This window comes from Malus domestica, chromosome 09, assembly GCF_042453785.1.
Source record: "Malus domestica chromosome 09, GDT2T_hap1".
Taxonomy (NCBI): domain Eukaryota; kingdom Viridiplantae; phylum Streptophyta; class Magnoliopsida; order Rosales; family Rosaceae; genus Malus; species Malus domestica.
Window position 1 is genome coordinate 26,737,563 of NC_091669.1, and position 25,044 is coordinate 26,762,606.

Sequence of the window (25,044 nt, forward strand, 5' to 3'; positions counted from 1 at the left end):
ACTAATATGACTCAACAAAATAAAGGGGGATTGATTTTAGACGAATTTGAAAACAAAACAAGAACTTTGTAAAACAAAATAGGTTTTAAAACGAGATTGATCAAATTGAATGGATGAGAAGCTAGCTAAGGGGTTCTTCTCCACACATGTTATACTTGCATACAAAATGATTTCCAATTGCTCTTCGACAAACCATGAATACTCAACGCCCCAAATTAACCGTGAATTGCACTAATTAACCCTCAGTTTTTCCACAAGTTATTAGGTTGGATGATTGCATACGACAACCCAAAACATTCCCTACAAGTTCCCTACATGAATTGCATAATAGAGATACACGCAAGAATCATTAAGTTCTATGAAAAACATAAGCATTGACGAGGCACTCGTTACTATGAATTGCATGAAACTTATGCCAAGAATTTACTTAACACGATTGTGATCAACAACCTTTACTACTTATGAATATAAGTTCATAACAATTAGGTGAAACTTCCTTATATCCTAGCATCAAACTTATGCATGAAAATTAAGCGTGCACTCTCAACCAACATACACAAATTAGTTTTAATTCATAGAGATAAGTAAATTAAATTCACAATTCATGAAACGCAATTGGAAGTAATCAAATCATATAGCAAGCATAAACATGGTTTTGAATCCCCCCTAGCCAAGGGGGGTTTAGTTCCTCATACTCGCAATTACACAAAGATAACTTAATTTAAACATTGAAATCAAAGATAGAAAACACCTAGAAACGCTCCAACACTCCCAAGGCTTGGGCATAGGCACGGCACAAGATGTTCCTTCTCTTTCCTTCCTTGCAAGCAGCGGCACTAGAGGTTTTGGACAGTTTTGGGTGGTTTTTATGGTGTAGAATGGATGGGGAATGGTATGGAAAGGTTTAGGATTGATGGGTGGTGTGGCTAGGGGTGGTTTTTGGCTGAAATTAGAGAGAATGGTGGTGGGAAGTTTCGGCCAAAGCAAGGAGAAAATCTGTTTTGTTGATGAATATGGGAGGTGGTATTTATAGGCTTGAGAGAGGACCACTCCATTTCCTTTGCATGTGCAGCTTGTGTGGGTGTGTGTTGTCATGTTTCGCCTTTACACATACACACACATGCTTCATCATTTCAACCACCAAACACACACAATTCCTACCCATGTGTGTGTGTTTCCTTTGCCCATGTGTGTGTGTTTCCTTTGCCCATGTGTGTGTCTTTTTCCTTTGCATTTGCAGACACATATTCTTCATTATTTCAGCCAACAATCCACCCATTTTCTGCCCATGTGTGTGTGTTTCCTTTGCCCATGTGTTGCCTTTCTCTTTTTATTAGTCAAATCTGCTTAGCCCTTTTCTGATCTTTCAGTGTTACAATGCCCATAACTTCTTCTAGAAAAATGAGATTAACAATCCGTAAATTGCTTTAGAAAATAGACATCCGTAGATTTCCACGCATATAAGGCTCATTCTTTCATTCATTCTGAGCTGTTTGTAACATGCTTCCAAAGTCAGATAATCTGCACAGGCAGTTTTGACGAATTTGTTACTTAATAATTCACTTGTGCTACTTTTCTTTTCTTTGCTTGATAAATCACACAAAACACAAAAACATAGTAAATAGCTCAAAAATATAAGGAACTAACTAAGAAAAGACAAGTGAATTTTATGTAAAATATATATAAATATGAGCTTATCACCAAAGCTCCTGGCCCTCAAGAGCATAAACTGTGTACGAAAAAATCATCATCAAAATCACTACTAAATTCATCGCTCATTTGAACTATGTTATGACTTGATCCCTCTTCAACCGAGGGTACGTAGGCAACTTGAAACGTCAAAACTTAAAGTACAGTCACACCATCTAAAAAAAAAAAAAACACTTTGAAGAATGAAGAGCAAATTCAAAAATGTAAATACTTTATTTCTTTAAAAGAAGGAGTCGACTCCAAAGCCTGATTACAAGAAAAAATAGAAGATACTACTTGAAAACTATGTCCCTAAAACTACGAAGGCGATCTTCAAGCAAGCCTTCCAAAGTCTTCAAAGTCTCTACCTCGATGGGAGACAAGATGAACAACTCCATAGTCATGCCTTTCTCTCGTTCTAAGCGTGAAATCTCCTCTTGGCATTGAGAAAGTGTAGTTCCCTGCTCCACGAGAACACTTTCAAGTTGCGATGCTTCGATTGCCAACTGCTTTCGCTCTCACACCAACGCATATAGACGTGCCTGGACAGAAGTTAAAGAAGTCTCTGTAACTTGATAATCTCCCGAAGCAGCTTGCTGAAAAGACTGGACTTAAGCCAGTGACAGGTTTATTGTTGCTAGCTGATGAGCTCTAACATCTGGACTCAACTTCTTCAAGGAAATAACACGCAATGAAGAATACTCAGTTGAGGCGGCCATAAGTTCGGCAATCTTGATCTTCAAGGATGAAGAATCAACGTTAAGGTTGTCAATCACAGAAACAAGCTTCGACAAATCCTCATTGAGCAATGTAAGGTCTTCCAACGGGCACTTAGAAATCCTCTTCTCTATATGGCTCTTGACATCCATTGCCGCACCAAGACTGATGCAATGGATGACTTGCTCAGTACTGCTAAGGTTCGACCCTCTCAAAGAGATCTTAGAGCTAGCTGGCAAAAGTGTTGGATGCATGACGGGTTCTTGCATACCTTCACCTACACATGGCAAACTCAGGAAGTTCGGCGTATTTGGAACAAGCTCTGCACCAGGCGGATCTCCGATCTCCCTGTCTGTAGGTAGGTGGCCTGCAAATAGTATCTCCGTATAGGAATAAACATCCGCAGTTGCCAAATCAAAAGGACGAGAAAGCCCAGCCTAAAGAAGATAAAGAAAGATGTTAGAAACGAAAGCCAAAATGATGAAAGCAGAAGAAATCATGAAAAAAAAAATTGAAGTACATACATCTCTCTCAAATGGCACACAGTCATCGAATTAGGAGGTCTAAACACTTCTTTCTTATGACAAAAATTGACATTGCTGTCAACCTGAGCATCTTCAAGTGATCGCTTGTTTGAAACTTGTTGACGCTGCTGCAAAATAAATCCATCTTCGTGCGAATCAACTTCATCTCCCGCCTCTTCAGAAGCATCTGGATGTTGAGGAGACAAGCATGGGCGTTAAGGAGCTAAAGCTACAGGTCTATCTTGTAATAGAGCCGTACTCGCGCAATCAAAGGGTACCAGTTGCATAGGAACCACAGAACAACCCTCTCTCGGCATACCATCACCTGAGTGAGAAAAATTGGTACCACTTGCCATCCCCAAGTTCTCATAATGTACCTTTGACCACCAATGTATGTAAACACGGGTCACTGGATTACTCTTAAACTCGTCTTTGGCTGGCAACGTGATAACAGCTTTTGTGCATGCATCGGTACAAGACTCCCAATGAATGTACATGGCTTGCAAAGATGCCAATTGGTTCTTTTCCTTCAGCTTGCCTGGCACGTTTTGGACAAAACCAAATTGCCTGCTGAAACGGTGGGGACTATATGGCTGAATAATGCATCGGTCTTCTTGCCGCAAAGAAACAAACCCCGAGCGAAGACTTATAAAATAAGACAAGTCTGAGAAACGGAGACGCGAATTGTCTACGATGCCTCACCACACTGGGCCAACTCTTATTAAGGGGTCCATCCTAAAATCTTCACAACGTTTAAATAGCTCTCGCACCTGCAAATCATCAAGACTCTTCGCGGAGAGCACGCCAGAATACTTCGTCATCAAAGGCCCCAGCTTGGCTCCAGTCGATGAAGAAGGCCTTGACTTGTCTAGAGTCGACAAAGAAAAATGAGTGCCAAAATATTCACCCAACCAACCATACACAAAGTGGTAAGGAAGCATCACAGCATGATCTTCCCTGCTTGCCGAGTTCGAAACAATGCTCAAGCCATTGTAAATGATGGCTAAGACCGAAATAGCAAGGCTAAAAGACTCACCCACAGCCATCTTGCTAGCAACTTTGAAAACTCCAGGACGAATTAAGTTGACGTCGCCTGTCGGGAAAACAAACTTACAAAGCCAGCAAGCTAAGAAAGCAGCTAGGTAAGACTCCTTCACATGCTCTGATGCTATGCCAAGATCCTCAAATGCTCTTAACTCATCAGAAGAGCGGCGCTTGGTTGAGCCAATGACACCGGACGGGTCTGAGTCTCCCTTTGGCCTAGTGGTCTTGTTACGGCCACTTTTCTTCATAGACTTCTTATACCTCATGGCCTCCCAGTACCAAAATCGGATCCATGAGGAAATCCTCACACCTGATTTACCTTGAGCATCCTGGAAAAGCTTGTGATAGCCCAAAACAAATAGAGGCAACTCGTAGGTAATCCTCGGCTATTGTAAAGAGAAAGTTCCTCCGTGCTGGGAACGTCCTCGTCATAAAACTTACCTTGGATCGGCAAGCCTCCTATCTTGTGAAGATGCCACCGTGTGAAGTGTGTTGGTCGTTGAACACCAATGCTCAAAGAACGCCTGAAGGATGGAAAGATGACGATCATAACTAAACAAAGATGCGTACACAGCATGGTAAAGGCCCACGTTAGTAAGCACATCTTTAGATCGGCTTAAGACATCTTCAAGCCACTCCCAATAAAACTCATCAAAGACGGCTTCTCCAGTAGTCGACATGGTACCATTCCAAGCCATGGCTCCGCTGCGAATGTGATCACCAAGAAGCTTCAACGAGGCCGGATGATGGTCATGAGCATGGTGCGAAGGATTCAAAATAAGAACCCTCAATGTGCACGCCTTTTTCTTCGTATTTGGTTGAACAACGTCTACCACCTCCCAAGATACTTCAGAAGACCACAACTTAATACGCATGGAGTTGTCTTTCGCGAGAAGAGCAAGTGCCTTAGGACAAGTCAGTGGCGTGTAAAGCTTCAACGTTGTTCCCTTATCTTGCGAATCGCCTTCCTTCGCAAGAATGGTGATGGTGTTGTTCCTAAAACATTTAAAAATTTGTTGCTAACTTTGTTATTTGAACCACAAACACACGAAAATAGCTTAAAGTACTAAAATAACTAGAATTAAACTAAGTAAATGCCAAGAAACAAGCTAACTAAGTTGAATAAATATGCTCCTATCACCTGCAGTGGGGCTTCGCTGCGTAATGCCTTTTGGTCACAGTTCTTTCTTAGTGGTGACGTCAACGTGCGGTGCAAGAAACTGCTTGCGCAGTCGCTGCGAGTTTGCGTAATGTGATTGCATAGCATTTTGGTTTCCTTTGCCACTGTAGCGTGCCTTGAAGGACCATCCTGTAGCTACCATCTTTGTCGTGCTGCTCAAGTTTTGTGGCTGATTTTTTATTTTTTTTTGCAGTTATTTTGGTGTCGGATTCATACTTGTGTATGGAATTCCCTTGTCCATTTAAACGATTTGGGACTATCAGACTATGTTAACACTCAGAACGTCGATCGCAGAAAAAATATATCCTGCATTTATTAATCAACATTGCCTTAATCGTCCGTTATACAAACTGGGGTTTAGATTGTGTAGTAATACAAGAACAAAAGTAATTAAATCACTAGTCAGAGTGAGCTTTAACCCCTCTTAGACTAGAGCTAGGGACACATTGAAATTGGAAGTGCATTTTTACAGCTTCAGCGTCAATGTGCCTTAACTTTTTTGTCTTGGATGAAACAATAACACGGTTCTTCTCTTCTACATTGGGGACGAATAGTTTCCCTTTGTGTGCGAGCCAAATAATGCAATGCTGCAAAACAATGACATTATGAGTTGAAGGGTATCGATATGTTTTAGAAGCAACTGATTTGAAAATCAAAATCCAATGGTGAGAAAAATAAATCCCACGATAAAAAAGAAATGGAGTACATACGCATATATTCAAAGTTCAAACAAGTACTTACCTAACGCAAGGAAACAAGTACTTACCATACGCATATATTCTAGCAAAAGATGGTCGGTGCATCACGCATGCATATAAAAAATGCTAGAAAGTTCTAGCAACATTTAAATAGGAAGTATCTAGAACCACAAACTTATGGTTATGATGAATTATTCCAATTCCACTAATTTAGTAAGTCGGTTGATCATGGCTATAAATATGAGTGTGTGTGCTGCTATGTAAACTAAGTAAGAAGTAATGACAGTGAGAAGTAAGAAGTAAGAAGAAGCAACAAAGCTTCTAAGAGTGTAAGAAACGTTTGTGAGTATTTTCTTATATTTCTTTGTTGTGAGAGTTAAAAATCCTTGTGTAATACTTTGAGTGTTCCTCCTTTCTTTTGCTTATCAATTTTCGTTGTGTTGCAAACATTCTTCTTTGTGAGATAAACATCTCCAAAGTAGTGAAGTCTCTTTAAGCCCCAACAAAGTGGTAACAGAGCTATGACTAGCAATGTTATGGCAGCCTTCCAAGTTCTAACATTGAACAATAATTTTGATTATTGAAGTATCAAAATGAAGGCCCTTTTGGGTTCACACGATGTTTGGGAAGTCGTGGAGAAATGTTACAGTGAGCCAAAAGTTGAAACTACTCTATCCCAACCCAAGAAGGAGAGTTTGAAATATTTAAGAAAGAGAGACAAGAAGGCTCTCCATCTCATCTACCAAGCATTGGATGACAATAACTTTGAGAAAATCTCAAGTGCAACCTCTGCCAAGCAAGCATTGGAGAAGCTCTAAATCTCTTACAAAGGAGCTGACCAAGTGAAAAAGGTTCCTCTTCAAGTATTGGGAGGTGAGTTTGAATCTTTACAAATGAAAGCATTTGAATCAATCTCCGATTATTTTTCAATAGTCTTAGCTGTTTCCAATCAATTAAAAAGAAACGGTGAAAAGTTGGAAGATGTTAAAATAATGGAGAAGATACTATGGTTGCTGGATCCCAAATTCGAGCACATAGTCGTGACAATTGCAGAAAACAAAAAAATTCGAAGAAGTGGCTATAGAGCAACTAAAAGGTTTGTTGCAAGCATACGAAGAGAAACACAAGAAGAGACAAGGGATTGATGAACAACTCCTCAAGTTGCAAGTCCACCCAAAGAAGAAAGAAGAAAGCTTCAATAATAAGAGAAGCCAAAACGTAAGAAGTTGTGGCCAAGGTTGCTGACGTGGACGTGGTTGAAACTTCAACAACCATAACAACTATGAAAGATGAGAGAGCTCAGCAAGAGGTCGTGGAAGAGGACACTTAAATTTGAGGTATGATAAATCTCAAGTTCAATACTAAAATTGTCAAACACTCAAATTTGAGGTATGATAAATCTCAAGTTCAATGCTATAATTGTCAAAAGTTCAAGCATTATGCTTAGGAATGTAGAGCTCTAAACAACAGACTTGATGAGGCGGTCAATTATGTGAAAGAGAAAGAAGAGAATGGCATTGTGCTACTAGCATGCAAGAACAATGATGATGACCAAGAATATACATGGTACCTTGACATCGGCACCAGCAACCACATGTGTGGAAGAAGAAGCATGTTCGTAAAGGTCAATGAATCAATGAGTGGCAACGTTTCTTTTGGAGACAAATCCAAAATACCCGAAAAAGGAAAAGATAACATCTTTATTCCCATGAAAAATGGCAGTCACCAATTAATTTCAAATGTCTATTATGTACCAAATATGAGATGCAACATTTTGAGTTTGGGTCAACTATTAGAAAAAGGTTATGATATTCATATGAAAAATTATAGCCTTTTTCTTAGAGATGACAAAGGAAAATTCATTGTCAAGGTGTAAATGTCAAAGAGTAGAATGTTTCCTATGAATATTCAAAACGACGTTTCAAAGTGTCTCAAGACATGTTACAGAGACATAACCTGGCTTTGGCATCTTCGTTTTGGGCATCTTAACTTTGGAGGATTGGAGTTATTATCTAAGAAGGAGACAGTGAGAGGCTTACCATGTATCAATCGCCCTGATCAAATTTGCCAAGGATGTTTACCTGGAAAACAGTTTAGGAAAAACTTTCCAAAGAAGTTGAAGATAAGAGCTCAGAAGGCACTCGAGCTCATTCATACCAATGTGTGTGGTCCAATAAAACCAAGCTTTTTCGGTAAAAATAATTATTTCCTTCCCTTCATTGATGATTTTTCAAGAAAAACCTAGGTAAATTTCTTGAAGAAGAAATCAGAGGTCTTTGGAGCATTCAAGAAGTTCAAAGCTGCTGTAGAAAATGAGAGTGGTTGCCAAATCAAAGCCATGATATCTAATTGAGGAGGAGAATTCACTTCGAAGGAATTTCAAGAATTCTGTGAAGCCAATAGAATTCATTGACCTTTGATAGTTCTAAGATCCCTTTAACAAAATGGAGTGGTGGAAAGAAAAAATCAAACTATCCTCGACATGGCTAGAAGCATGCTCAAAAGGAAAAGATTGCCTAAGAAGTTATAGGCAGAAGTTGTAGCATATGTTGTCGACCTATCCAATAGATCTCCAACAAGAAGTGTGTGGGGAAAGACTCTGCAAGAAGCATGGTGGAAGAAAGTCAGGTATTTCCCATCTAAGAGTTTTTGAAAGTATAGCCAATGTACATGTACCAGATGAGAGGAGAACCAAACTCGACGATAAAAGTGAGAAGTTCATCTTCATTGGCTATGAATCAAATTCAAAAGGCTACAAGTTGTATAATCTAAACAATGGGAAGACAGTGATCAGTTGAGACACGACATTCGATGAAGAATGAGAATGAGATTTTGGATCGCATGCAAGTGATCTCAACTTCTTTCCTCAATTTGAAGAAGAAACTAAACAAACAAAGATGGATCAAGCAAGAGAAGTTCAACAATAATCCACTACTCCACCTGCTTCACCAACATTAACCATTCATGAAAACTCACCTGTATCAACATCAGTAAGTGGGAGTCTAAATGAAAGAGATGAACCAACAAGAAGTACATGAGATCTCTATGAGGTCACTGAAAGACTTGATAATCCTACACTTCTAAGAAGCAATGCAAGATATTAAGTGGAGAAAAACGATGGATGAAGAAATCAAAGCAATCCAAAAAAATGATGCATGGGAACCCGCTCTTCTTCTGAAAGGACACAAAGCCATTAGAGTCAAGTGGGTGTACAAGACAAAGAAAAAATTCAAGGGAGAGGTCGAAAGATACAAGGCGAGACTAGTGGCAAAAGGCTATAGTCAAAGAGCTAGAATCGACTATGATGAGGTATTTGCACCCGTTGCTTGTTTGGAAACTATACGATTACTAATTTCTTTAGCAACTCAAAATAAATGGAATATTCAACAAATAGATGTAAAGTCTGTCTTCCTAAATTGAGTTCTTGAAGAAGAAGTCTACAATCAAAGGGCATGAAAACTAGGTTCTAAAGCTGAAGAAAGCCCTCTGTGCGTTAAATCGAGCGACAAGAGCATGAAATAGTCGCATTAACAAGTACTTCCAGAAAAATAACTTCACCAAGTGCCCTCATAAACATGTTGTCTATGTCAAAGTGAAAGATGGAGATATTTTCATTGTGTGCTTATATGTGGATGGTCAAATCTTCACTGGAAGTAATCCAAACTTGTTAGAAGAGTTTAAGATCGTAATGACCAAAGAATTTGAGATAACCGAGATCGGGCTAATGGCATTCTACCTAGGCATTGAAGTTAAGTAGAAGGAAGAATTCTTTTTCATCTCCCAAGAAAGCTACACAAAGGAGATGCTGAAAAAGTTCAAAATGGATGACTGCAGGTCCATAAGCATGCTAGTGGAGTGTGGAGTCAAACTAACCAGGTGAGACGAAGGAGAAAGTGTAGATCCAACATTTTTCAAAAGTCTAGTTGGAAGCTTACGCTACTTGACATGCACAAGACCAAACATTCTCTATGCCATCGGATTAGTCAGTCGCTACACAACTACACATTTGAAGACCGCCAAAAGAATTTGTCGATACCTTAAAGGTACAGTTAATTTTGGCTTGTTATATTCAAGTTCTGATAACTACAAACTTGTTGGATATAGCGACAGTGATTAGGTAGAAGATTCTGACAAGAGACAAGTACTACTGGCCTTATGTTTTTCATGGGAGACATTGTTTTCACATGAATGTCGAAGAAGCAACCGATTATCACACTCTCTACTTGTGAAGCTGAATATGCAGCTGCTACCTCATGTGCCTGTCATGCAATTTGGCTGAGAAACTTGTTGAAATAATTAAGCATGCCACAGGAACGACCAATAGAGATCTATGTCGACAACAAGTATGTAATAGCCCTAGCAAAGAATCCAGTATTCCATGACAGCAGCAAACACATAGATACCCAATATCATCACATAAGATAGTATATTACAAGAAAGGATGTGCAAGTGGAATACGTGAAGTCTCAAAACCAAATTGCTGACACATTCATCAAGCCACTCAAATAAGAAGATTTTGTCATACTGAGGAACTCAATTGTTGTCACAAAATAACATTAAGGGGAGGGAGGTTGAATTATAATCTTGTTTTTAGTCCAAAGAGATGATCCAACCCATAGAAAAGCTCATGAATGTGCTAGAAAATTCTAGCAAAAGGTGGTCGGTGCATCATGCGTGCATATAAAAAATGCTGGAACGTTCTAGCAATAGTTAAATAGGATGGTTGCAATTAGAAGTATCTAGAACCACAAACTTACAACTAGGATGAATTAGTCCAATTCCACCGACTTAGTAAGTCGGCTGATCACGTCTATAAATGTGTGTGTGTGTGTGTGTTGCTATGTAAACCAAGTAAGAACTAAGACGAGTGAGAAGGGAGAAGTAAGAAGAAGCAACAAAGCTTCTAAGAGTGCAAGAAAAGTTAGGCAAGTGTTTTCTTGTACTTGTTTGTTGTGTGAGAGTAAAAATTCTTGTGTAATACGTTGACTGTTCCTTTTTTGGCTTGCCTATCAGTTTTCGTTGCGTTACAAACATTCTTCTTTGTGAGATAAATATCTTCAAAGTAGTAAAGTCTCTTTAAGCCCCAACAAGTAATAAAAAAAACTATGCATATTCTTATTTTATCATGGTTATTATTATATTTAAATATACTTTATTTCATATTTTACATATTTTATGTATGGAACCTATTCTCATCGTTTGAGTAGTGGTTATTCGTTATGTTAACGCACAGTCCTTTTAAGTTCATTATAATAATATATAGTTGCTGTTGTGCCTAATGAGATGGGCCTAAAGAAAGCCCACTAGAGAATGAGAAAGATCATGACTTTGAGCCTATAAGTCAGCTCACAGAACTTAGTAGACAGACCACTATTGCAGTAACGAAGAAGATGACCACTATCAAATAATTGCTCTTGACCTTGGATTGTCTACCAACAAGAAGGAACGAGGACATAACTTTTTGGCACAAAATTCCAAGGATAGGTCTGTCTATGGAAATAGCTGGCAAGCTATTTGCACTTGGCCTTGTGATGAGCGTTGCAGTCAGTATGTTTTGACCGGCGAGACCATGCAAATAGCCATGTGCAAATGTCACTTCCTCCACCGTATCAAATGGAGCTTATAATCTGTGCTTACACATTCGATGCATTAAGAACCCATGACTTTGGGGCTCACTTGGGGACCTATATAAAGGGACTGAGTACCCCTTATAAGCGACCCATTCCAAGAGAAAAAAATTACATAATATTATAGAATGTAGAGGGGAAGAGTGGGTCTAAGATTTCTCATATCCCAACTATCAAAATCAATTTTGAAAATCTTCAAAGAGACGGCATTTGAGTTCACAAATACATTGGTGAATAGAAAAGAACTCTCTGGACACGTATGAACAACTCTGCATGTTTGATGAATTTCCCAGATATGAAGGGAAACTGCAAAATTGTGACACGACAACCTTCAGTTCCACTATCATCATGCTATTCTGGTAACCTCTACTTCCTTTTACTCTACTTATTCATTCGCTTATCAGTTTAAATCAATTTCATATATTTCCTTGTATGTTTGAAATAGTTGCTTCGTGTGATTGAACTTTTTCCAAATAACTCCGGGTGATAAATTCATCATATTTTTATAAATTTCTTGTTTGAGTCCCTAATTGCCAAACTAGTGGAGAGTATCTCCGGTCGAATTAATGCAAAGTTATATGTCACGGTTCTCAAAAAGGATGGTTTTTAAACCGTATTCCACTTACTAAACTTGTTTCACACCCATATTGAAGTTTTACTGTAAACCTCATAGTCTAGTCCCCATTAAAAGTTAATCTTTGTAGGATTATAGAACCAATCAGCAATTTTATGTCAAATGTAATTTATTAACTCTCTGTCCTCATTTTTAGCATTCTAATCCTTTCTATGATGAATCATTCTTTTTCAAATAATATTTGAAACTTTATATGCAGTGTAGTAGAGGAAGACCTTAAGACTTGGAAGACTTGGAAGTAGACTCTAAAAAAAGACATGGTGTATTTAGAGCTAATGGAAGACTTGGCACAAAACCGAGTGCAGTGGTGTTCTACGATTTATACCGTCCATCCCATTTAGTGGCATAAGGCTTTGTTATTGTTTGTATGCAGTGAAGTATAAAGCATGCTTAAGGAAACTGTTCTAATAATCTTGAGGTATTACCGTTTTGGAAGATTGTGAGACAAAAACGATAGCCGTGGAGATAGTGGTTAATGTATCATCAAAATCCTTTTTTTGCTTCGTGAAATCACTGCCTGATTCTGAATACATTCGCTCAAGATTTCCATGGAGCTGGTGCCTGGTGGACCAATAAATTATTGCAGCACCAGTTGCTTCCATTACTAGAGTTTCATGGCATAATCAGTTGAAAAAGATTGCAGTTTCAGTCCAGAACAATCAACGCAGTCTCTAGATACAAGTTAATCCATTAGGCTGGAAGTCATAGACTGCTCTTCTGTATACAAATAATATAGTTGAATCAATTCTGTTGACTTATATTTATACTAGCCTTCAAGCACATGTGTTACTTATATTTCTACTAGCCTTCATGCACGCGCGTTAGCGCGTGCAAAAAATATTTTTTGAATCACGACATGCTATGTGCGATTTACATATTTTAAATGTATTTATATGCATGAATTGCTTCAATATTTTTTTTTATGATAGAAAGAAAGTCAAATAGTTGGACTAAATGAATAATATTAATCCATGCTCGAAGAAACTCCTCATAAACCAATCAAAGCAGTTGAATCCACATAATAAATTTTCATCTAAATTCTATTCAATTTACATTAAAAATAAAAAAATAATATTTAATAAACAACTAATTGAATCACTTTATTGCCAGCCCATTGTGAGGCTAAGTCCATGTCACAACCCGTCCCGAATATTTAATTTTGACGATGTGAATTGACTATTATACCCTTGGACGTGAGTGTTGTGGTGTGTGTTATGCATGTTAGGGGTGGATCAAACTTGCATTTTTCCTTAATTTTTGGACAAAAATTGGACTAAGTTTATGTGGTTTTGGTTGGTGAACCACGTGGACCACTCACACACACACACCCTTCCTCTCTCTTCTCTCCCGTGCTTTCTCCTCTCTCGGACTCACTCTCTCTCTCTTTCCCTCATGTACGAACAACATCAAATTCAGAAGAAAACTTGTAGATCGAAGGTTTAAAGGACACCATTGTGTTCCTGAGGTTCATACGAGTTGAATGGTACCATTTTTAGGTAAGGACTCATTCGAAAACCCTAGTTTCCTCGATCTCCGATTATGGCACTATTCATGCAAACATAAAATCTCATGTTTTTTGGGATTTCAAGCTTATAGGTAGCTTAAGGAGGTCCTCACGAGTCTAGGAGTGGTTCGTTGGATGATTTTGGTCGTCGGAATAGCGAGAACAGCAAGTTACAGGTTTAGCCGGAATATCGAGGAGTTTTCTGGCGAATCTCGTGGCATTTAGGTCCTAAAACTGGTATGGGTTTGTTCTAATTATTCTAAGCTTCATTTTAACATAAAATTCGTGAAATTTGGTTGAATATCAAGTGAGTTATCAAGGTTTCAATTTTGCCCAGTTTCTAGCGCCAGTGATGATTGCCAGAGGTTCGAGGTTAGGGATGATGAAATATTCCATCAACTTTTATAGAATATTCCAACAACGTTAGTTAACTTTAACGGATTCCATTACTATTTAACAGAATATTCCTAATGGCGTCACTGTTGCCGTTGGTGTGCCAGGCACGTGCCCGCGCTTGGGCGGCGCGTGGCAGGGTCGGAAAATTTTTCTAAAAATTTTGGAATGTTCATGGAGTTATGTAGATCACATTGGTATATTCAAACATCCTATTTAAGCATTGTATGAGAAGTTATTAGTTAGTTTTGTCTATGTGCTTTAAATAACGTTTTTATAGTTAATTCACATATAGGGGAGACTTATCCCGAGAACGAGCGCATTCAAGGGCGACTCAGGGGCTACGACCCTTCGACATACCAGTGAGTGGGCTTTTGGTTTTCAGTATATATTTATATACTTGATATTTTCCCAGAAAATAAGTTTAAATGAAGTATGCCTTGAATGCCATGCATATGAATTTATATTTCGTATATGAATTGTTATATGATGCATTATATATAATTGTGGTGCTGTGGTGCTGTGGACGCTCAGGTAAGCTCAGGTGAGTTATGTTTGGTTATGTGAATTATAGATGATGTGATATGTGATTGAATAACGTTGAGCTCATAAACCTGCACCTAGTGATTGTGTTTTAGCTAGAGATATGGCACATGCTTGTTATAATGCCACCTCCCTCACCATATGCTCATATTGGATCCAATTTAGGTGCATAGTATTGTCGTACAGACCTTTATTACGGTTCCAACTCGTAGGTGACTAGCGATTTATCGCCCAGCTATTATGTGAGAGTAGTATTGAGCATAATTATATTACACCCTGTATGGTTGTACAGACCTTTTCATTTGTTTCTGGCTCTTGTGCAGTATAGTGTCATATAGGTCATCGTAGTGACTCCGACTAGATTGACTTTTGAGTTATGAATTCAGCCGTATAGACTACCACAGGGGTTCCGGCTAATATGTCATATTTCTATGAAGTTATTCTCACTTAAATTACTTACCCTGTTATATCTTGGCATGACATACTTATGAATATGATTATGTGAAGCATGATTTGAATTGATATATTTATATATATTTTTGTATATGCTTATATTCTGATTCTGGAAAAAATTATACATGTTTTATTATCACATCCTGGCCCGGGTCCACCACATCCAGGGTCCATTCCACCACCGTAGCACGATATTGTCTGATTTGGGCTTACCATTCCCTCATGGTTTGTTTTTGGGAACTCACAAGCAACTTCCCAATGAATCACCCATCATGGGAGTGCTCTGGCTTCCTTCTCACTTAACTTCAGAGTTCCTACGGAACCCGAAGCTAGTGAGCTCCCAAACGGCCTCGTGCTAGGTAGAGATGGGAATATACATTTAAGGATCACTCTCTTAGGTGATGTGGGATGTCACAATCCACCCCCCTTAGGGGCCCGATGTCATCGTCGACACACTTCCAGCCAGGGATTGGCTCTGATACCAATTGTCACATCTCGGCCCGGGTCCACCACATCATGGGCCCGTTCTACCACTGTAGCACGATATTGTCCGGTTTGGGCTTACCATTCCCTCACGGTTTTGTTTTTGGGAACTCACAAGCAACTTCCCAATAGGTCACCCATCCTAGAAGTGTTCTGGCCTCCTTCTCGCTTAACTTCAAAATTCCTACGGAACCCGAAGCCAGTGAGCTCCCAAAAGGCCTCGTTCTAGGTAGGGATGAGAAAATAGATTTAAGGATCACTCCCCTGGGCGATGTGGGATGTCACAATCAACCCCCATTTAGGGGCCCGACATCCTCGTCGGCACACTTCCGGCCAGGGATTGGCTCTGATACCATTTGTCACTCCCATGAGCGATGTGGGATGTTACATTTACAGCGAGGGGTTAGAAATGTTGATAAATGAATTGGTTTTGTAAAACATTTGTTTTATCTCGCTCACGTTTTCTGTTTTGCGCCCCTCTATGTTTTAGGTAAGCTTGTTGTTGGTGGCCTTGAAGACTTCGGCGGTTTTGACATAATAAAATAATTGTAGGACATCTTATGGTACTGTATAACTAGTACTTGTCCTACTGGATTGCACCTAGACTTGTTATGCTCTGATTAGGAGTATTTACTTTTTGTATTTTACTCCTAACACTTCCTATTTTCTAGTGCACTCTAGTAGTTTCAGTTTTTAATTATTCATATATTTCTTATCCTTATTGCTTCCGCATTGTGCACATGGCTACGCCACCCTCACGTGACGACCAGCATGCCTTGATCTCGGTCGGGGTGTGTCAGTCCACCCCTCCCCCTTAGTGTAGATAACGTCATTTGTTCAAAAAACAAAAAACCAATCATTTGACAACTAATTGAATCAGATTTGTATGCACATGCGAAAGGCCTCTTTTTATAACCGGCATGCGCCTCTTAAGTGTTTAAAAATAGAGAGAGTAATATTTAATAAACAATTGATTAAATCACATTATTGTGTGCGTGCGGAAGACTTTTTTTATCATCGGCAGTACGCGTCTCTTAAGATGTTTTGAACGTGTTTAAAAATAGAGAAAAAAATATTTAATAAACAATTGATTGAATCACATTATTACTAGCTCATTGTGAGGCTAAGCACACCTCTTTCCCCTTAGTGTGGATAATATTGTTTGCTAAAAAAAAATTCATTTGACAACTAATTGAATCACATTATTATGCACGTGCAAAAGACATATTTTTATAAACGGCACCACGCGCCTCTTAGGACGTTTTGAACATGTTTAAAAATAGAGAAAATAATATTTAATAAATAACTGATTGAATCGTATTATTGCTATCTCATTGTGAGACTAAGCTCATCCCCTCCCTCTTAGTGTAGATAATATTGTTCGTTAAAAAAAAACACAATCATTTGACAACTAATTGAATCACATTATTATACGCATGCGAAAGACCTTTTTTAATACCCGGCACTACATGCCTCTTAAGATGTTTTGAACATATTTAGAAATAGAGAAAATAATATTTAATAAACAACTAATTGAATCATACTATTATTAGTCCATTAAGAGGTTAAGCTGACCCCCTCTCCTTAGTGTAGATAGTATCGTTTGTTGAAAAAAAAAATCATATAACAACTAATTGATTCACATTATTAAGCGCGTGCAAAATACCTTTTTTATAACAGGCACTACGCGTCTCTTAAGATGTTTTGAACATGTTTAAAAATGAAAAGAAATAATACTTAGTAAACAACTGATTGAATCACATTATTGCTAGCCTATTGTGAGGTACTAATTATAAAAAAAAATTAAATTAAATTAAAAAACCACTATACAAAAAAAATTTAATTATTAAAAAATACTATTTTATGACGAAAATACCCTTGCATTATTTGATGCATTATATTCGGCTGCTTTTGAACTTTTTTGTCTTGGAGACATTTTTATCCAAATATTTTTGGTGAAGCCCTGACACTAAATTGGGGCGTTGGCTTTATATATACTAGCCTTCATGCACATGCTCACGCGCATGCATAATGCATTTTTTGAATCACGGCGTGCTACGCATGACTTACACGTTTTAAATGTATTTATATACGTGAATTGACAAAAGGAAAATCAAATATTTTAAGTAAATGAATAATCTTAGATCATGCTAGAAAAAACTCCTCTCAAACCAATCAAAGCAGCTGAATTTACATAATAAAATCGGTCTTTCAATTTCCATCTACATTCTATTGAATTTACATTAAGAATAGAGAAATAATATTTAAAAAACAACTGATTGAATCACATTACTGCTAGCCTATTGCGAGGCTAAGCTCACCCTCTTCCTCTTAATGTAGATAATATCATTTTTTTTTAAAAAACAATCATTTAACAATTAATTTAATCACATTATTATGCGGGTGAGAAAGACATTTTTTTATAACCGGCATTACACGCCTCTTAAGATGTTTTGAATATATTTAAAAATAGAGAAAATAATATTTAATGAACAACTGATTGAATCACAGTATTGCTATTGTTAAAATGACAATAATACCCCTGCATTATTTTGGGTTGTTTTTGAAATTTTTTGTTTTGGGGGCATTTTTGTCCAAAATTTTTTTGTGACAACCTGTCCCCAATTCTACGATTTTATAAATTTTAAAAGTGTGAATTTACGAAAATGCCCTTAGATGCGAGGGTATTGACTTTCCTCCAACGTATAGTGAGACATACAAAATATTCTTGTAGTGTATTTCTGTAGTACTCAACAATACGGCCGGGTAGGCGCAAGTAGAAGCCAATTGGAGTAATGATATTACCATTTATTATTTTATATAATTTCCTAAGTACCATTATATTATTTTAAGATTTTCTTAGGATGAGAAATTGGAAGAAGTAGAAGAAGAAATGGAAGGGGAGAAGGAAAAAAATAAAGAAAGAAGATGGGCACTGCCCAATCAGAAATGAGGAGAGAGGGAGAGTGACGAATGGGAGAGAAGAACCAAGAGGGAAAGGAGAGAAGAAGAAAAAGAGGGAACCCAAAACGGGTCTTCCTTGACCCGTGTGACTCGGCCGATGGGAACCATAGAAATCGATGGTTTCCCGATCAAATTCTGATGAATTAACCCAAACCACCACCTGGAAACAACCCCACAAGCTCCCCTCTTCCTTTTTCATCCATTAATCGGTGGATTTGAAGCTTAGGTTTTGTGATTTTGCAACGACGGCTTCAAGGGCACCCACGACAGCAATCCGCCATTTCTGAAACAATTCCATACAATTACCACCACCAATTGACTTCCCTTGAGGTCTAGAACAAAGCCCAAATAGCATTGGAAGGGGCGGAACACTGGAGGTGACAGATCGAAGTCACCAAATCTAAGGTTTCTGGCGGGTTTTAGCAAAATTGGAGCCTTTCCAGGCGAAATTGAACTTGGCCGCAGGTATAAAGTTTGCTCTACTCTTTGTGATCTTCATTTTTGTAATTTTTGAGAATTTTTAGAAATAGTTGAGTTTTCGACGAGGCGGCTGACCGCCACCCACGACAGCGTGTGGCCAGGGGGTCGTCGATGTTATTCTTAGGCTAATTAGATGCCTTGAGTTCAGTTTTGGTAGTTGTATGACGTAGGTTGATTGTTGGAATCTAAATTTTCTACGTTACGTTAATAGGTCATTGTATAAATTGACGATCCGACCGTTGGATCGTCACCAAACTTTAATACGTTATAGTACGTAATATTTGAGGACCATAGGAATTTACATATCAGGAATCCGATGCATGGATCTTCCCGAAATTGGATTTGTAAGTTCATAAAATAAAAGGTTAACCGCCACTTGGTTTTGACAATTGGCGGAGATCCGACCGTTGGATCGTAATGAGACTTTAGGATGTTGTTCTAGAAGTATAATGTGCATCTTTGGAAGCAACGGATCAGAAAACCATGATGCAGATCTTCCGAATTGAATTATCTAGGGATGTGTTTTATGTAAATTGTGTATTTTATCGATACGAACTCTGAGATGTGATTTGATAATTGGTCATAGGCGACGATGGTTCGTGATGACTAGTATTTATATATATGTGTGTGTGTGTGTGTGTGTGACAATTCCACAACGTTTATAAATTGCTTATTGCATATAATTACTATGAATGCTTTGAAATACTAATATGAACTACGAATGGCTTGATCCCTATTTAGGGTACGTAAGTAGTCTAACAAGATGTTAGATACAGCCATACAATATTTGAAACAAAACCTTGTTTGGGAATTGAGCAATATGAAGGAAATTGGTGAAAATATGAGATTTAACCTTATGTTTTTAGTGATGGATGTTGGTCATAAATCGATGTGGAAGGAATCAAGAAATCGAAATAAGGAAACGTAAGTAATGATAGGTAATTAAACTAGTGTTTAGTAGGACTTATCCCCGATAATTATTTCCGAAAATAAATAATTCGGGAGTGGTACGTTATAGATTGTGTATTTTACGCCACATTATATATTTATATGTATATATTGGAAAAATACTATGACATGGTTGAGTTTTAGATTGCATTATGGCATATCCATGTGTATATTACCTGCACATAGTTATTGTGAATGCTTTGAAGTGCGAAGGTGAACGCAGAACACACAGGTAAGTTCAGGTGAGTTACGATATTAGTTGAAATGATTGATTTATGGCATGATCACATTTATGTTTTAGGCAACTCCCACATTGTCGTACAGGTTGTCTATGAGTTGTATATGTCATATGAGATGCATTTAGAGCTCATAAACCTGCACCTCGGTGTTTGTGCTCCTGCCTGTGGCCAGGGCACAGTCCTTCACGTGATGTTCACATCCCGCACCTTACGCTCACCTTAGATCCAAGGTAGGTGCACAAGCCTATCATACAGACCACTATAGGGGGTTCTGACTCGTAGGTGACCCGTGATTATTCGCACAGTCTTCACGTGATCGTAGCACTTGAGCATGCTTATTTACACCCATTCCTGTTGTACATACCAGTATAGGTGGTTCTGACTCGTGTGCAGGGATATATGATGAGCTGTGGATAAGTCGTACAGGTCACTATAGGTGACTCCGACTTATGAGCTAGCATATATGATGAGATATGGATAAGTCGTACAGGTCACTATTGGTGACTTCGACTTATGAGCTACCATATGTCCGACTTATGAGCTACCATATGTGATGAGATATGGATAAGTGGTACAAGTCACTATAGGTGACTCCGATTTATGAGCTAGCATATGTGATGAGATATGGATAAGTCGTACAGGTCACTATAGGTAACTCCGACTTATGAGCTAGCATATGTGATGAGATATGGATAAGTCGTACAGGTCACTATAGGTGACTTGGACTTATGAGCTAGCATATGTGATAAGATATGGATAAGTCGTACATGTCACTATAGGTGACTCCAACTTATGAGCTAGCATATGTGATGAGATATGGATAAGTCGTACAGGTCACTATAGGTGACTCCGACTTATGAGCTAGCATTGATTGATGAGATATAGTTGTAGTCATACAGGTCAGCACAGGTGACTCCGACTTGCGTGCTAGTATGGGTTATTAAACACTTGATTATTTATATTGCTAATGAGATGTTGTGATGTGGTATACTTCTGGATTTAATGCTAGTATACTTTTGATTTCATGTTTATCCGTAGTATGATTTTTTAGAAGCTAAACAGGTATTACAATGAGGGATTATATCGTTTAGAAGATTTTTTTTATTAAAGCTTTAGTCTCTAGCCTCACTCTTGTTTTATCCCTCCAGGTCTAGTAGTAGAGCTTTCGTATCGACAAGGATTTGTGGCAACTCTTGGTATTGGAGATTACCTTCAATGGTATGATTTTCAATCCACTCTATTGTACTTTACTTATGCTCTGACGTCACATGTGAAATGGGTTCATTTCCGCTCACGGCGCACTCTTGTATTTAGACACTTTTAAGTTTAAATTTATTCACTTCTTCCACATCATCACACTTTATGGCTTCGTCACCTTATAGGTGTCGGCCAGCACAGCTCGATTCGGAGTCCTAGTGGACATTCCGGGTCGGGGTGTTGTTGGAAATATGCCCTGAAAGTCAATCTTTGGAAGAAACCTTTCAGGACAATAAATGGATGTATAGATGACTCTTATACATCAAATGGCAAAGATACTATTTAGGACTATCTCTATAAACGATATATGTCCTAAATAGTGAATCCATGGACAATGGATCGATTGAAGAAGTAATCTAATGAAGTTAGACTACAGAGACCTTCTTCACATAACCATCATGTCCAAAAGGTTCCTGGTCATAGGATTGTCAGAGGGATACTGACAATGCATAGACCGGTACATACTATGTCAGCTTCAATTAAAAGGATGGAAGGTCTCATCCCATTCGTGTAGTGACACTAAGACAAGTATATAGGTGCTCATTAAGGGAATGAGTTCACTGAACACAATCGAACGAGAGTACTTGCATGGAGGTCTACTCACATGTCAAGCAAGTAACTCTAATGGTTGGGAAAATGTAAGTAGTCATTTGACCTGAGGCATCATCGTTGTCTTGTGGTTAAGTACTTGATCTTTGATTATGTCAAAGTCACTCCATCCGCGGGTGTCCACGGCATAGTCGGGGTTAAGCCACTTAGTCATGAAGGCAAGTGAACGCGCAACAAGGAATCTCTATTCCTTGTTAAGAGAGGATGAATACTCTAAGATATGATTCTGGAATCTTCGGCCGAAGTATCGAGCGTAATAAAGGAAAGCGTTCCTATACGACTCAATTGAATCATATAAGAAGGAATAATCACATTAGGGGTTTGACATAATATATCCATACCCTAGTGATGTGATTGAGAGAATTGTTTTAGAGAAGGATCGAATTACATTGTAATTCCAACTGAATAGGTTCTCCGAACAACTTCTACATTAGCTTGGGTAGCCACGAACAACTTCTACATTAGCTTGGGTAGCCATGATATATGGTTAGGTGTCACTCATGGCTTGTGAGTTCTTCTAGATGATTAAATATAGTCGTCAAAGAAGAAGGTGAATTAAAAGTAAGTTTTAATTCACTAAGTGATTGGATTAAATATAATCAATTGGATTGGTGTCAATCACCTCACTGCCTTGCTAATTAGAACCTAAAACGATTGTTCACCAATACACTCTTGTAGTGAGTAATTAATGGATGATGGAAATAATTAATTGGATTAATTAAGTGTTGTGATTAATTAGAAAGTCTAAAGAAATCATAAAAGCGATATTAGATCGTTTTGGGCTTAAAGAAACGTTCGGGCTTAATTGGGCCCATTGGGCCTAAACCCATTGGGCTTTTATTCAAGCATTGGATGACTTGAAATAAATAAAAGCCCAAAGCCCAAACAACACAAAGGGGCCGGCCAAAGGAGGGAGAGAAATGTCAAATGTTGACTTGTTTCTTTTTGGCTATAAAAGGAACTTTATAGGAAATGTTTCATTAGGGTTTTTTGAAGTGTTAAAAGAACAAAAGAGAAAAAGAAAAATATCTCTCTAACACTTAAAAGGCCGGCCACCATAGGGGGATTTAGCTAATCATTTTTTCACCCCTTTGGTTATTCCTTCATCCTTCTCACTACACTAGTGGGTGAGGATCTTTAGAGGTTTTCAATTTTGGAAACTTGAAGAGAACCTAGGAGCACTCATGCTAAACAAAGTGGAGAAGGCAAGGAAGGAGGCTAGGCTCAAGGAGTTCAAGGAGCAAAGGGCTTGGAGGTGGTCCATCCTTAGTCTAAGATCTAGATCAAGAGGTATAAAACTACTCCTAAACTTTGTTCTTATATAAATTTGTTTTTGATGCATCTTACATAAACCTATGCATCTTGAAGGAGATTTGCATGACTATTGCTTTGATATTATTTGATAACATGCTTTCGTTGCTTTCGTATATAAATTTTGAATTGTATATGCATGCTAGTCACTAGAAATCCCACCTGAAATCTCATGGTTTTCCCTTCAGGTGTGTCATTTTTGGTGAACCAAAAGGGGTTGTTGGCTTATATATAAAGAAAAAAATATATATATATATATATATTGTTGCAGTCATATTAGATTAGGAATGTGATTGTGTAAATCCTAGTATATCTTGGAATATATCTTATATTCCTATTAGAAGTTGATTACCTATTAAAAGTTGTAATCCTAAAAGGGTAAGGAATCAACCTTCCCTACTACTATAAATAAAGGCACAATGGGGTGGAATAGAAAACACCCACAATTACATATCTCTCTCTATTCTCTACTATTGCCGTACCTTTCTCTCTATTTATGGTCTCCATAATTGTTCAATAAATTATGTCTGCAACACGTTATTAGCACACTCTTGACGCTGCGCTAAAGAAAGTTTGATTTTCAATTTAGGGAGTATTACGTTTTAGTCATTCTTTTTATGATTAATGTATTATTTTGAATTGATCTATATGCTATTATTTTGATCTTCAATCTGTGTTGAACGTGGTACAAAGCATTGGAAATGCAATTCCGGCTTTCCAAGAAGGAACCTCTACAAATTCAAAGGCTTTTATTGTTTTCTGCAAATCAGGTACGCTTAAGGAAGAGGGGGAGGGCATCAGGTAGTTGATAGCCGGCACTTCTAGGTTACGTCAAATCCTTGTGAAAATGAATCCAGAACGAAATCGCACTAAAGCTAGGGCGTCACCCGTAAGTGGCGCACTGTGTGGCTCGAGCATAGTGATAAATGAGCAAGGGTCGCTGTATCTCCATCGGCACCCGGATGCAGTGTTAAATGAGCAAGGGGGTCATAGAAACTTCTTTTTGAATGACTCCACTCAAAGTTGTTTGGAAGTGTATACTCCTATTAACTTTAAACAGGACACATAAAAGAAGTACTTTGATCCTATTAAATGGGGGAGGATGAAGAAGCTAGGACAGAAAGGTAGAGTTCAAGAAAGTAGAATGCGTTTAGGAATGTGGAATATAGGAACCTTAACTAGAAAATCTATGGAAGTAGTGGAAGTTATGGTGAGGAGAAGGATAAGTATTATGTGCCTACAAGAAACCAAGTGGGTTGGTCTTAAGGCAAAGGATCTAGAAAACTCAGGTTTTAAACTTTGGTATTCGGGCACAAATAGAATGAGAAACGGTGTTGGCATCATCGTGGACAAGACCTTGACACATGATGTTGTAGATGTCAAAAGGGTAGGAGATAGAATTATGGCAATCAAGATTGTAATAGGACAAGAACTCATCAATGTGATTAGTGCGTACGCACCTCAAGTAGGGTTAGATACGAGTTTGAAGGAGAAATTTTGGGAAGATCTTGGAGACTTGGTGCAAGGAATTGCTCAGACGAATAAGGTATTTATAGGAGGAGATTTAAATTGACACGTGGCCAAGGAGACAGACAACTATGGAGGTTTTCATGGTGACCATGGTTTTGGGGAGAGAAATGAGGATGGGGAAGCCATCTTGGATTTTGCAATGGCATATGATCTCTTCTTAGCCAACACCTTCTTTAAGAAGAGAGAAGAACATGTGATCACCTACAATAGTGGGTCG

At 38.2% G+C, this 25,044-nt stretch overlaps 1 long non-coding RNA gene across 2 annotated transcripts in view; it reads right to left on the reverse strand.

The window, feature by feature from the left end:
* Positions 1-16,490: 16,490 nt before the first annotated feature.
* Positions 16,491-25,044, reverse strand: part of LOC139188238 (uncharacterized) — a 76,018-nt gene continuing 67,464 nt past the window's right edge. The window contains exon 6 of one of the 2 annotated variants that reach the window (XR_011571547.1): positions 16,491-16,622. This is a non-coding gene — a long non-coding RNA (uncharacterized lncRNA). Of the gene's footprint in view, positions 16,623-17,868; positions 18,032-25,044 lie in introns of those variants that run through there. The other variant, XR_011571546.1, reaches the window with a different exon arrangement.